The following is a 12,175-nucleotide window of genomic DNA, read 5'->3' on the forward strand; positions in this document are numbered from 1 at the left end:
TTATTATTCATAATTTGTATAGTTATGTTCCATATCGATACATATCGATTTTTTTTTATCCACTTTGACATTACAGAGTATTTTGTGTAGATCGTTAACAAAAAATTACAATTAAATCAATTTTAATCCAACTTTGTAACAAAACAAAATGTGGGAAAAGTCAAGAGGTGTGAAAACTTTCTGAAGGCACTGTCCCTCTCTTTAACCCTCCCCCCTCTCTCTCCCCCTCTCTCCTTTCCCTCAAAGGCCTAGCTATCTGAATATAGGCCTAGCTATCTGAATACAGGCCAAGCTATCTGAATACAGGCCTAGCTATCTGAATATAGGCCTAGCTATCTGAATACAGGCCAAGCTATCTGAATACAGGCCTAGCTATCTGAATATAGGCCTAGCTATCTGAATATAGGCCTAGCTATCTGAATATAGGCCTAGCTATCTGAATATAGGCATAGCTATCTGAATATAGGCCTAGCTATCTGAATACAGGCCAAGCTATCTGAATACAGGCCTAGCTATCTGAATACAGGCCTAGCTATCTGAATATAGGCCTAGCTATCTGAATACAGGCCTAGCTATCTGAATAAAGGCCTAGCTATCTGAATATAGGCCTAGCTATCTGAATAAAGGCCTAGCTATCTGAATATAGGCATAGCTATCTGAATACAGGCCTAGCTATCTGAATATAGGACTAGCTATCTGAATATAGGCCTAGCTATCTGAATATAGGCCTAGCTATCTGAATACAGGCCTAGCTATCTGAATACAGGCCTAGCTATCTGAATATAAGCCTAGCTATCTGAATACAGGCCTAGCTATCTGAATACAGGCCTAACTATCTGAAAACAGGCCTAGCTATCTTATTTTCTCTTTAAAGGTTAGAACACAACACGGCCACAGCAGAGATTAGCAGCACCACTGACATTATAAATCATTATAAATCATTATAAATCATTATAAATCATTAGGAATCATTATAATGCTGTAGACCAGTGGTCTCCAACCCTGTTCCTGGAGCGCTACCGTCCTGTAGGTTTTCACTCCAAACCTAATCTAGCCCACCTGATTATAATTATTAGCTAGTTGATAAACTGAACCCGGTTAGGTACAACTGGGGATGGAGCGAAAACCTACAGAAGGGTAGCTTTTTGTGCTGCTACCATGTTGTGTTTCTACCATGTTGTGCTGCTACCATGTTGTTGTCATGTTGTGTTGCTACCATGTTGTGTTGCTACCATGTTGTTGTCATGTTGTGTTGCTACCATGTTGTTGTCATGTTGCGTTGCTACCATGTTGTTGTCATGTTGTGTTGCTACCATGTTGTTGTCATGTTGTGTTGCTACCATGCTGTGTTGTCATGTGTTGCTGCCTTGCTATGCTGTTGTCTTAGGTCTCTCTTTATGTAGTTTCGTGTTGTTTCTCTTGTTGTGATGTGTGTTTTGTCCTATATTTGTATATTTTTTTAATTCCAACCCCCGTCCCCGCATGAGGCATTTTGCCTTTTGGTAGGCCATCATCGTAAATAAGAATTTCTTCTTAACTCACTTGCCTAGTTAAATAAAGGTTAAATAAATAAATCATAAATACATAAAACACAGAATTCCAATGGAAGAACAAAGATTGTTTTGGGGTTTTTTTGGGGGGGGGGGGGGTTCCAAACAGTTTGTCGAAGATTTGGGTTCTGGGTAAAGTGCTGAGTGGAGTATCAATTAATTTTAGCAACCCTCTTCAAAAACCTCTGCACAGTTGAAGAGTAGAGTCTTCTAGGCAGAGTTGCAAAGAAAAAGCCATATCTCAGACTGGCCAATAAAAATGAAAAGATTTGAGATGGGCAAAAAAAAACACAAGACACTGGACAGAGGAACTCTGTCTAGAAGGCCAGCATCCCGGAGTCGCCTCTTCACTGTTGACGTTGAGACTGGTGTTTTGCGTGAACTATTTAATGAAGCTGCCAGTTGAGGACTTGTGAGGCATCTGTTTCTCAAACTAGACACTTTAATGTACTTGTCCTCTTGTTCAGTTGTGCAGCTACAAAAGTCATTTACAACATTAATAATGTCTACACTGTATTTCTGATCAATTTGATGTTTTTGAATGGACCTTTTATTTTTTACATTTTCTTTAAAAAAGAGGACATTTCTAAGTGACACCAAACTTTCGAACAGTAGTGTATATAGCTGTGTGTGTGTGTGTGTGTGTGTGTGTGTGTGTGTGTGTGTGTGTGTGTGTGTGTGCGTGCGTGCGTGCGTGTGTGTGTGTGTTTGCATGCGTGCGTGTGCGTGTGCGTGTGCGTGTGTGTGTGTGTGCGTGTGTGTGTGTGGTTTAGATGATAAGTGGGTATGATTTACGGCTGTGTGTTCTACAGGCCTCTCAAACCACACTGTTAAACAGAACAATACAGGAGACACAGAACAGGACCAGGGCTGGTCAACACTGCTCTGAAATATCCCCCATCCCCCTCTCTAGTCTAATACCCCTGGTTCCCCCTCTCTAGTCTACTACCCCTGGTTCCCCCTCTCTAGTCTAATACCCCTGGTTCCCCCTCTCTCTAGTCTAATACCCCTGGTTCCCCCTCTCCAGTCTAATACCCCTGGTTCCCTCTCTCTAGTCTAATACCCCTGGTTCCCCCTCTCTAGTCTAATACCCCTGGTTCCCCCTCTCTCTAGTCTAATACCCCTGGTTCCCTCTCTCTCTAGTCTAATACCCCTGGTTCCCTCTCTCTAGTCTAATAGCCCTGGTTCCCTCTCTCTAGTCTAATACCCCTGGTTCCCCCTCTCTCTAGTCTAATACCCCTGGTTCCCCCTCTCTAGTCTAATACCCCTGGTTCCCTCTCTCTAGTCTAATACCCCTGGTTCCCCCTCTCTAGTCTAATACCCCTGGTTCCCTCTCTCTAGTCTAATACCCCTGGTTCCCTCTCTCTAGTCTAATACCCCTGGTTCCCTCTCTCTAGTCTAATACCCCTGGTTCCCTCTCTCTAGTCTAATACCCCTGGTTCCCTCTCTCTAGTCTAATACCCCTGGTTCCCTCTCTCTAGTCTAATACCCCTGGTTCCCCCTCTCTAGTCTAATACCCCTGGTTCCCCCTCTCTCTAGTCTAATAGCCCTGGCTCCCTCTCTCTAGTCTAATACCCCTGGTTCCCCCTCTCTCTAGTCTAATACCCCTGGTTCCCTCTCTCTCTAGTCTAATACCCCTGGTTCCCCCTCTCTCTAGTCTAATACCCCTGGTTCCCTCTCTCTCTAGTCTAATACCCCTGGTTCCCTCTCTCTCTAGTCTAATACCCCTGGTTCCCTCTCTCTAGTCTAATACCCCTGGTTCCCTCTCTCTAGTCTAATACCCCTGGTTTCCTCGCTCTAGTCTACTATCCCTGGTTCCCTCTCTCTAGTCTAATACCCCTGGTTCCCTCTCTCTAGTCTACTATCCCTGGTTCCCTCTCTCTTCCATCACTCCTATCTTTGGGCTGAGTATGGATGATGGGGTGGGGAGGGGGAGGCTGGGGAGAGGCTGAGGGAGGCTGAGGGGAGGCTGAGGGGAGGCTGAGGGGAGGCTGAGGGGAGGCTGGGGAGAGGTTGAGGGGAGGCTGAGGGGAGGCTGAGGGGAGGCTGAGGGGAGGCTAAGGGTTCATTCAGGCACATTTGTGAAGAAGTGAGGAAGCGAAGAAGTCGAGATGCATCCCCAAAAATTTTTATCGTAATTGAAAAGCAGAAGGTGAGCACAGCATTAGAAACGTGTCATGCGTTTATTTGAGCCTTCATCAGAAGGTCTGAGCATGGCACCCGCTCGTCAGGACAGGAAGTGTTGTATCCACTGAGGTTTACAACACTGTCTTTGTATCTGAGAGAGTGGGTGGTATCGGATTGTTCTGTCGTTTTTTTGCCAGACTAGGATAACAACGCTGTGACTATTGATCAACCAATCCGGTGGTTTGAGGAATATAGAGGAGAGATCAATGTGTTTGATTAGATCTATGTATCAGCCTGGACAGATGGTGGGACGGACCTGTTTCACTGATCACAGGGAATGATCACCCGCTCCACTTCCTCCCTCTCCCCCTCCCTCCCTTCCCCCTACTTCTCCCTCCCTCTCTACATCTCCCTCTCCCCCTCCATCTCTACATCTCCATCTCCCCCTCCATCTCTCCCCATCTCCCTCTCCACCTCCTCCCTCTCCCCATCTCCATCTCCACTTCCTCCCTCCCCCTCCCTCTCCCCCTCCATCTCTCCCCATCTCCCTCTCCACCTCCTCCCTCTCCCCCTCCCTCTCTCCATCTCCCTCTCCCCCTCCTTCTCCACCTCCTCCCTCTCCCGTTCCCTCTCCCCCTCCCTCTCCCTCCCCATCTCCACCTCCCTCCCTTCCCCCTACTTCTTCCCCCCTCCCTCTCCCCTTCCCTCTCTCCATCTCCACCTCTCTCCCTTCCCCCTACTTCTCCCCCCCTCCCTCTCCCCCTCCCTATCTCCATCTCCACCTCCCTCCCTTCCCCCTACTTCTCCCCCCCTCCCTCTCCCCCTCCCTCTCTCCATCTCCACCTCCCTCCCTTCCCCCTACTTCTTCCCCCCTCCCTCTCCCCTTCCCTCTCTCCATCTCCACCTCTCTCCCTTCCCCCTCATTCTATTTATTAGTTATTTTTAAAGGTCTTCGCCATTCGACCGAAATGTGTCTTTCCGCATTCAAAGGGAGAGAAGAAGGGGTGGTTCTGTAGTAGACGTGGGCCCTGTGACAACCCCTATAAACACAGAACAGCCTAAAAACAAACAGTCTCTGGATCCAGAGGTAAACAAATAACCCTGGGTAGGCACAAACCACGGACTCAAACCAACACCCAACATAAACACCCACCGACCTCAAACACAACCCCTCCCTTTGAGACTTGTGTGTGTGTATGAGTGTGTGAGTGTGTTTGTTGCGTGTGTGAGTGTGTGTGTGTGTGTGTGTGTGTGTGTGTGTGTGTGTATGAGTGTGTTTGTTGCGTGTGTGTGTGTGTGTGTGTGTGTGTGTGTGTGTGTGTATGAGTGTGTGAGTGTATGAGTGTGTGAGTGTGTGAGTGAGTGCGTGAGTGTGTGTGTGAGTGAGTGTGTGCATGTGCACGTGTTTGAGTGTGTGAGTGAGTGAGTCTGTGAGTTTGTTGCGTGTGTGAGTGTGTGTGTGTGTGTGTGTGTGTGTGTGTGTGTGTGTGTGTGTGTGTGTGTGTGTGTGTGTGTGTGTGTGTATGAGTGTGTGAGTGTGTGAGTGTGTGCGTGAGTGTGTGCATGAGCGTGTGAGTGTGTTTGTTGCGTGTGTGAGTGTGTGTGTGTGTGTGTGTATGAGTGTGTGAGTGTGTTTGTTGCGTGTGTGAGTGTGTGTGTATGAGTGTATGAGTGTGTGAGTGTGTTTGTTGCGTGTGTGAGTGTGTGTGTGTGTGTGTGAGTGTGTTTGTGAGTGTGTGTGTGAGTGAGTGTGTTTGTTGCGTGTGTGTGTGAGTGTGAGTGTGTGTGTGAGTGTGTTTGTAGCGTGTGTGAGTGTGTGTGTAATATAACAGTGTTTTTCTAAGAGATGGCTCGTGGGTTCCTGACCCGGGTAAAAAGCCTTTCAGCCTTATGTAAACATTTATGTTTTAGCGTCATTTAATTTATGCGTCTATAATGGAACACACAGCATGCTGGGAGGCAGGGGGGAGGAGGGGGAGTTTAGAAGACAGACTGGGTTTATTAAATACACCCTCGGTCAGTAAATACTGTCTTCTAGGATTACACAGAGGATACAACGCTCAGCCACATCACTGATGAATGTGAGTCAGGTTTGTAGGCCTCCTACGAAGGGAACCAGGGTACAGAACATATTCACCAGACTGTGAATACTGCAGCATTAGGCGGGACACACACAGTCATATTATTCTGACCTTAAAGGTTGAAGAAATCCCTTCATAACATCACCTTCCTAAGTAACAACATAGTAAGTTTGACTATGTGCCTTCAAAAGTACAGAAAGAGCTGGGGGAAAAAAATAATGGACAGATGGAACAGAGTGTAGGAACAGTTAAATGTTAAGTGACCAAGAGGTAGATTCTTCTGTATATTGACCCTGTCACCCATCACTTCCCTCTCCTCCCCCCTCTCCTCTCACCGCTCCTCCCCCTCTCCTCTCTCCTCCCACCTTTCCTCCCCCCTCTCCTCTCACCGCTCCTCCCCCCTTTCCTCTTCTCTCCTTTCTCCTCTCCTCTCCCCTCTCCTTCCCCCTCACTCCCCCTCTCCTCTCCCCTCTCCTTCCCCCTCTCTCCTCCTCTACTCTCCTCTCTCCTCTCACCGCTCCTCCCCCCTCTCCTCTCTCCTCCCTCCTCTCCTCTTCTCTCCCCTCTCCTTCCCCCTCTCTCCTCTCCCCTCTCCCCTCTCCTCCCCCCTCTCCTCTCCTCTCTCCTTCCCCCTCTCTCCTCTCCCTTCTCCTTCCCCCTCTCTCCCCCTCTCCCCTCTCCTTCCTCCTCTCTCCTCTCCCCTCTCCCCTCTCCTCCCCCCTCTCCTCCGGTGTGTCAGAGTAGCTCCAATACTACACTACCAGGAGACATCCTAACTACTGCTGTGTGTGTCTAATGAAATCAACGGAAGCCCAAGAGGTCAAAGGTGAAACAATTGTTCAGCTGCCCCTTCCCTATCTCCCCCTGAACATTAACCCCTGACCCCAGACCCCTGAGGCCGGTTAGCAGACCTGACCTGACCCCTGGGAGGGTGTGTGTGACCCCTCGGGAGAAGGGAAAGGGGGAGGGGGTTACATGCCCTTGTCAGATGGCTCTGTCCCTAAAGAGGGACACTAATGTGACATTGAGGGAGGGAGGGAGAGAGAGGGACAGGGAGAGAGAGGGACAGGGAGAGAGAGAGAGGGACAGGGAGAGAGAGAGAGGGACAGGGAGAGAGAGAGAGGGACAGGGAGAGAGAAGGACAGGGAGAGAGGAAGAGAGAGAGAGGGACAGGGAGAGAGAGAGAGGGAGAGAGAGAGAGGGACAGGGAGAGAGGAAGAGAGAGAGGGGGAGAGGGGGAGAGGAAGAGAGACAGGGAGAGAGAGAGAGAGAGAGAGAGAGAGAGGGACAGGGAGAGAGGAAGAGAGACAGGGAGAGAGAGAGAGAGAGAGGGACAGGGAGAGAGGAAGAGAGAGAGGGGGAGAGGGAGAGAGGAAGAGAGACAGGGAGAGAGAGAGAGAGAGGGACAAGGAGAGAGAGAGAGAGAGAGGGGGTGAGGGAGAGAGAGAGAGAGAGAGAGAGAGAGAGAGAGAGAGAGAGAGAGAGAGTGTGCATATGAGTGTAGCCCTCTCTCTGACAACAGACTGAGCAGGTCTACATGTCTACATGTCATGTGTACAGGTCTACAGGTCTACAGGTCTACAGGTCTACAGGCCAGAGGGTTGGCCGACCACCGTGGACAACCTTACTCTCCTTGCCTATTTCAATACCCTGTCTCACTCTCTATACTACTCTCTCTCTCCCTCCCACCCCCTCCTCCCTCTCTCCCTCCCTCCCTCTCTCTCTCCCTGACTGTTTCATTACTCTCTCTCTGTCTCCCTCCTGTTCTCCCTCTCAATTCAATTCATTTCAATTAAAGTTTTTTTTTTGGCATGGGAAACATATGTTAACATCGACCAAAGCAAGTGAAGTAGATAATATACAAAAGTGACATAAACAATAACAATGAACAGTAAACATTACACTCAAAGAAGTTCCAAAAGAATAAAGACATTACAAAGGTCATATTATGTATATATACAGTGTTGTAACGATGTGCAAATTGTTAAAGTACAAATATATATTAAAAAAATCAACATAAATATGGGTTGTATTTATAATGGTGTTTGTTCTTCACTGGTTGCCCTTTTCTTGTGGCAACAGGTCACACATCTTGCTGCTGTGATGGCACACTGTGGTATTTCACCCAGTATATATATAATATAATTCTTTGTTGATCTGTGTACTCTGAGGGAAATATGTGTCTCTAATATTGTCATACATTTGGCAGGAGGTTAGGAAGTGCAGCTCAGTTTCCACCTCATTTTGTGGGCAGTGTGCACATAGCCTGTCTTCTCTTGAGAGCCAGGTCTGCCTACGGCGGCCTTTCTCAATAGCAAGGCTATGCTCACTGAGTCTGTACATAATCAAAGCTTTCCTTAAGTTTGGGTCAGTCACAGTGGTCAGGCATTCTGCCACTGTGTACTCTCTGTTTAGGGACAAATAGCATTCTAGATTGCTCTGTTTTTTTGTTAATTCTTTCCAATGTGTCAAGTAATTATCTTTTTGTTTTCTCATTATTTGGTTGGGTCTAATTGTGTTGCTGTCCTGGGGCTCTGTGGGGTCTGTTTGTGTTTGTGAACAAAGCCCCAGGACCAGCTTGCTGAGGGGACTCTTCTCCAGGTTCATCTCTCTGTAGGTGATGGCTTTGTTATGGAAGGTTTGGGAATCACTTCCTTTTAGGTGGTTGTAGAATTGTCTCTTTTCTGGATTTTGATAATTAGCGGGTATCGGCCTAATTCTGCTCTGCATGCATTATTTGGTGTTTTACGTTGTACACGGAGGATATTTTTGCAGAATTCTGCATGCAGTGTCTCAATTTGATGTTTGTCCCATTTTGTGAATTATTGGTCGGTGAGCGGACCCCAGACCTCACAACCATAAATGGCAATGGGGTCTATAACTGATTCTCTCTCTCTCTCTCCCTCCCTCCCATTCTCCCTCCCTCTCTCTCTCTCCCTCTCTCTCTCCCTCCATATAGGTCAGGTAGGTCGTGTCTACACTTGACACTTGCATGCGACTATCATAATATGAAGATCACATTGAAAAGACAGGTGTAGACGCACCCAGAAGTGGCTTTGTGGTCTGATCTGTTCAGATCTGGCTGGCCTATTCAGGGGGTGGTCAGGGATGCATCGTATGCAAATTTCTCCTCAGTCTGGACCAATCAGGCTACCGAAAGAACATACAGTGGGTGACGTCATCAGCACTCTTCCCACAAGTCTCCATAACACTTGTGTTTTTGGGACCAAAATAAACCTTTTCATTATAACATTGGAGGAAATATGTTCCTAGCACGTGAGGAATGTGTTTCCTGGACAGCTAGCTAATATTTTGAAAAAAAACGATTTTGTGTTTGGCTAGAGTTATCCCGTTTGCAATCCCTTTAGTGTTGATTGCTAGCTTGCTGGCTAGCTACAGAGGTTAGCTGGCTAGTTAGCTACAGAGGTTAGCTGGCTAGTTAGCTACAGAGGTTAGCTGGCTAGTTAGCTACAGAGGTTAGCTGGCTAGTTAGCTACAGAGGTAGGCTGGCTAGTTAGCTACAGAGGTTAGCTGGCTAGTTAGCTACAGAGGTTCGCTTGCTGACTAGCTACAGAGGTTAGCTGGCTAGTTAGCTACAGAGGTAGGCTGGCTAGTTAGCTACAGAGGTTAGCTGGCTAGTTAGCTACAGAGGTTAGCTGGCTAGTTAGCTACAGAGGTTCGCTTGCTGGCTAGCTACAGAGGTTAGCTGGCTAGTTAGCTACAGAGGTAGGCTGGCTAGTTAGCTACAGAGGTTCGCTTGCTGGCTAGCTACAGAGGTTCGCTTGCTGGATAGCTACAGAGGTAGGCTGGCTAGTTAGCTACAGAGGTTAGCTTGCTGGCTAGCTACAGAGGTTAGCTGGCTAGTTAGCTACAGAGGTTCGCTTGCTGACTAGCTACAGAGGTTCGCTTGCTGGATAGCTACAGAGGTTAGCTGGCTAGTTAGCTACAGAGGTAGGCTGGCTAGTTAGCTACAGAGGTTCGCTTGCTGGCTAGCTACAGAGGTTCGCTTACTGGATAGCTACAGAGGTTAGCTGGCTAGTTAGCTACAGAGGTTAGCTGGCTAGTTAGCTACAGAGGTTAGCTGGCTAGTTAGCTACAGAGGTTAGCTGGCTAGTTAGCTACAGAGGTAGGCTGGCTAGTTAGCTACAGAGGTTAGCTGGCTAGTTAGCTACAGAGGTTAGCTTGCTGACTAGCTACAGAGGTTAGCTGGCTAGTTAGCTACAGAGGTTAGCTACTGCTATCAGTTGTTGCTCTATTATTATCGTGTTGTTCCTATTCCAGCATTTATAGAATGCATAGTGACATTTGAATATGGTGTGGGAAAAGGGAATCCAGATACACTGTGGACACGGTAGACACATTTTAAATATAGATATAGATGCATAACGTGTTCTGAATTCCATGATCTGAACTTTATGATCAGAATCAAAGCTGCATGGAATGTCAAGTCTAGACACGGCCGTAGAGTGTTCTCCTTGTGAAGAGTGATCTCTCCCTTCCTATCTCCCCTCTCTCTCCCTCTCTCCCTTCTGTTCTCTCGCTCCCCTCCCCCTCTCTCTCCCTCTCTCTCCCATCCGTTCTATTTCTCTCTCTCCCCCCCCTCTCTCTCCCTCTCTCCCTTCTGTTCTCTCTCTCTCACCCCCTCTCTCTCTCTCTCCCTCTCTCCCTTCTGTTCTCTCTCTCTCTCCCCTCCCCCTCTCTCTCCCTCTCTCTCTCTCCCTTCTGTTCTCTTTCTCACTCTCTCTCTCTCTCCCTCTCTCTCTCTCTCTCCCTCCCTCCCTCTATAGTAGGTCAGGAAGAGTGTTGTCTCCATGTGAAGAGTGATCTCTCTATCTCTCTCCCTCTCTCTCTCTCTCCTCTCTCTCTCCTCTCTCTCTCCTCTCTCTCCCCCCTCTCTCTCTCTCCCTCCCTCTATAGTAGGTCAAGAAGAGTGTTGTCTCCATGTGAAGGGTGATATAGTAAACTATGAGGATATGGCCCGCTGTGGTTGGCTCTGGTATTGGGTTACCCTGCATACTATCATATTATGGACAGAGAATATTTCATACCAGAGAGGGTCAGTGTGTGTGTGTGCGTGTGTGTGTGTGAGTGAGTGTGTGTGTGTGTGTGTGTGTGTGTAGGGCCGTCAACTTCAAAGGAAGAGAGAAACTTAAAGACAGGGTAATAATCCTCCACACTAAAGTCTCTGTAGCAGGAATCAGTTCTTTAAGTAGGGTGAGACAGAGGGCAGGAACCGTCAATATCTCACGGGTTTTGACTTCAGATTCTGACGTTTGTTCACATTAATCCAAACGTCAAACTTCGAAGTTGTTTTTGACACCCTGGGTTGCTCCTCCTGCTGCGGGTTCTCCTTCATTCTTTCTGAATGGTTCAGTTAGGGGTTAAGGTTAAATATTAATACTGAATGGTTCAGTTAGGGGTTAAGGTTAAATATTAATTCTGAATGGTTCAGTTAGGGGTTAAGGTTAAATATTAATTCTGAATGGTTCAGTTAGGGGTTAAGGTTAAATATTAATTCTGAATGGTTCAGTAAGGGGTTAAGGTTAAATATTAATTCTGAATGGTTCAGTTAGGGGTTAAGGTTAAATATTAATTCTGAATGGTTCAGTTAGGGGTTAAGGTTAAATATTAATTCTGAATGGTTCAGTTAAATATTAATTCTGAATGGTTCAGTTAAATATTAATTCTGAATGGTTCAGTTAAATATTAATTCTGAATGGTTCAGTTAGGGGTTAAGGTTTGTAAAAGAGTTAACACATTAAGTTTAGACATTCATACTGAATGGTTCAGTTAGGGGTTGGAATAGAGTTTAACACAAAGGAATTAAACATGAGTGCCTAGTACTGGGATTGAACACACGACCCTCGGAGCTGGAGCTCGCGGCTTATGTCTGTCCACCATCTCCGTCCACTACGCCCTAACCCAAGCCTACTGGATGGTACTAGTGCTCAGCGTTCCCCCTGGTGGCGGGTTTTGAAGGCATCTCAGGATGTCCTCGGGTCCTGGCTAGGCTGGACAGACCTGCACACTCATACACCACGGTAAAGTTAGCTTTATATTAAATATTCAGACTTTGCTGGTCAATACCTCTTCAACAGAACATGGCAGGATTATATAAATGACATTCTGAATCAGCTGACAATAGCGAACAAACTATACCTCTTTTTTTCTCTGTTCCATTCCATTTTCGAAAAGGGACTACAGTCATTTCATTGGCTGATTCTCAGAGTACTTGCAGCTTTAATACCGTCTTAAAAGTGCAATTGTAACTTAGTGTTAACTGAAAAACTATTTTTATTAGGATCCCCATTAGCTTTTGCAAAAGCAGCAGCTACTCTTCCTGGAGTCTACACAAAACATGAAACATAATACAGAACATCAATAGACATGAACAGCTCAAGGACAGAACTGCATACA

This window comes from Salmo trutta, unplaced genomic scaffold (genome assembly GCF_901001165.1).
Source record: "Salmo trutta unplaced genomic scaffold, fSalTru1.1, whole genome shotgun sequence".
In the NCBI taxonomy this organism is placed as follows: domain Eukaryota; kingdom Metazoa; phylum Chordata; class Actinopteri; order Salmoniformes; family Salmonidae; genus Salmo; species Salmo trutta.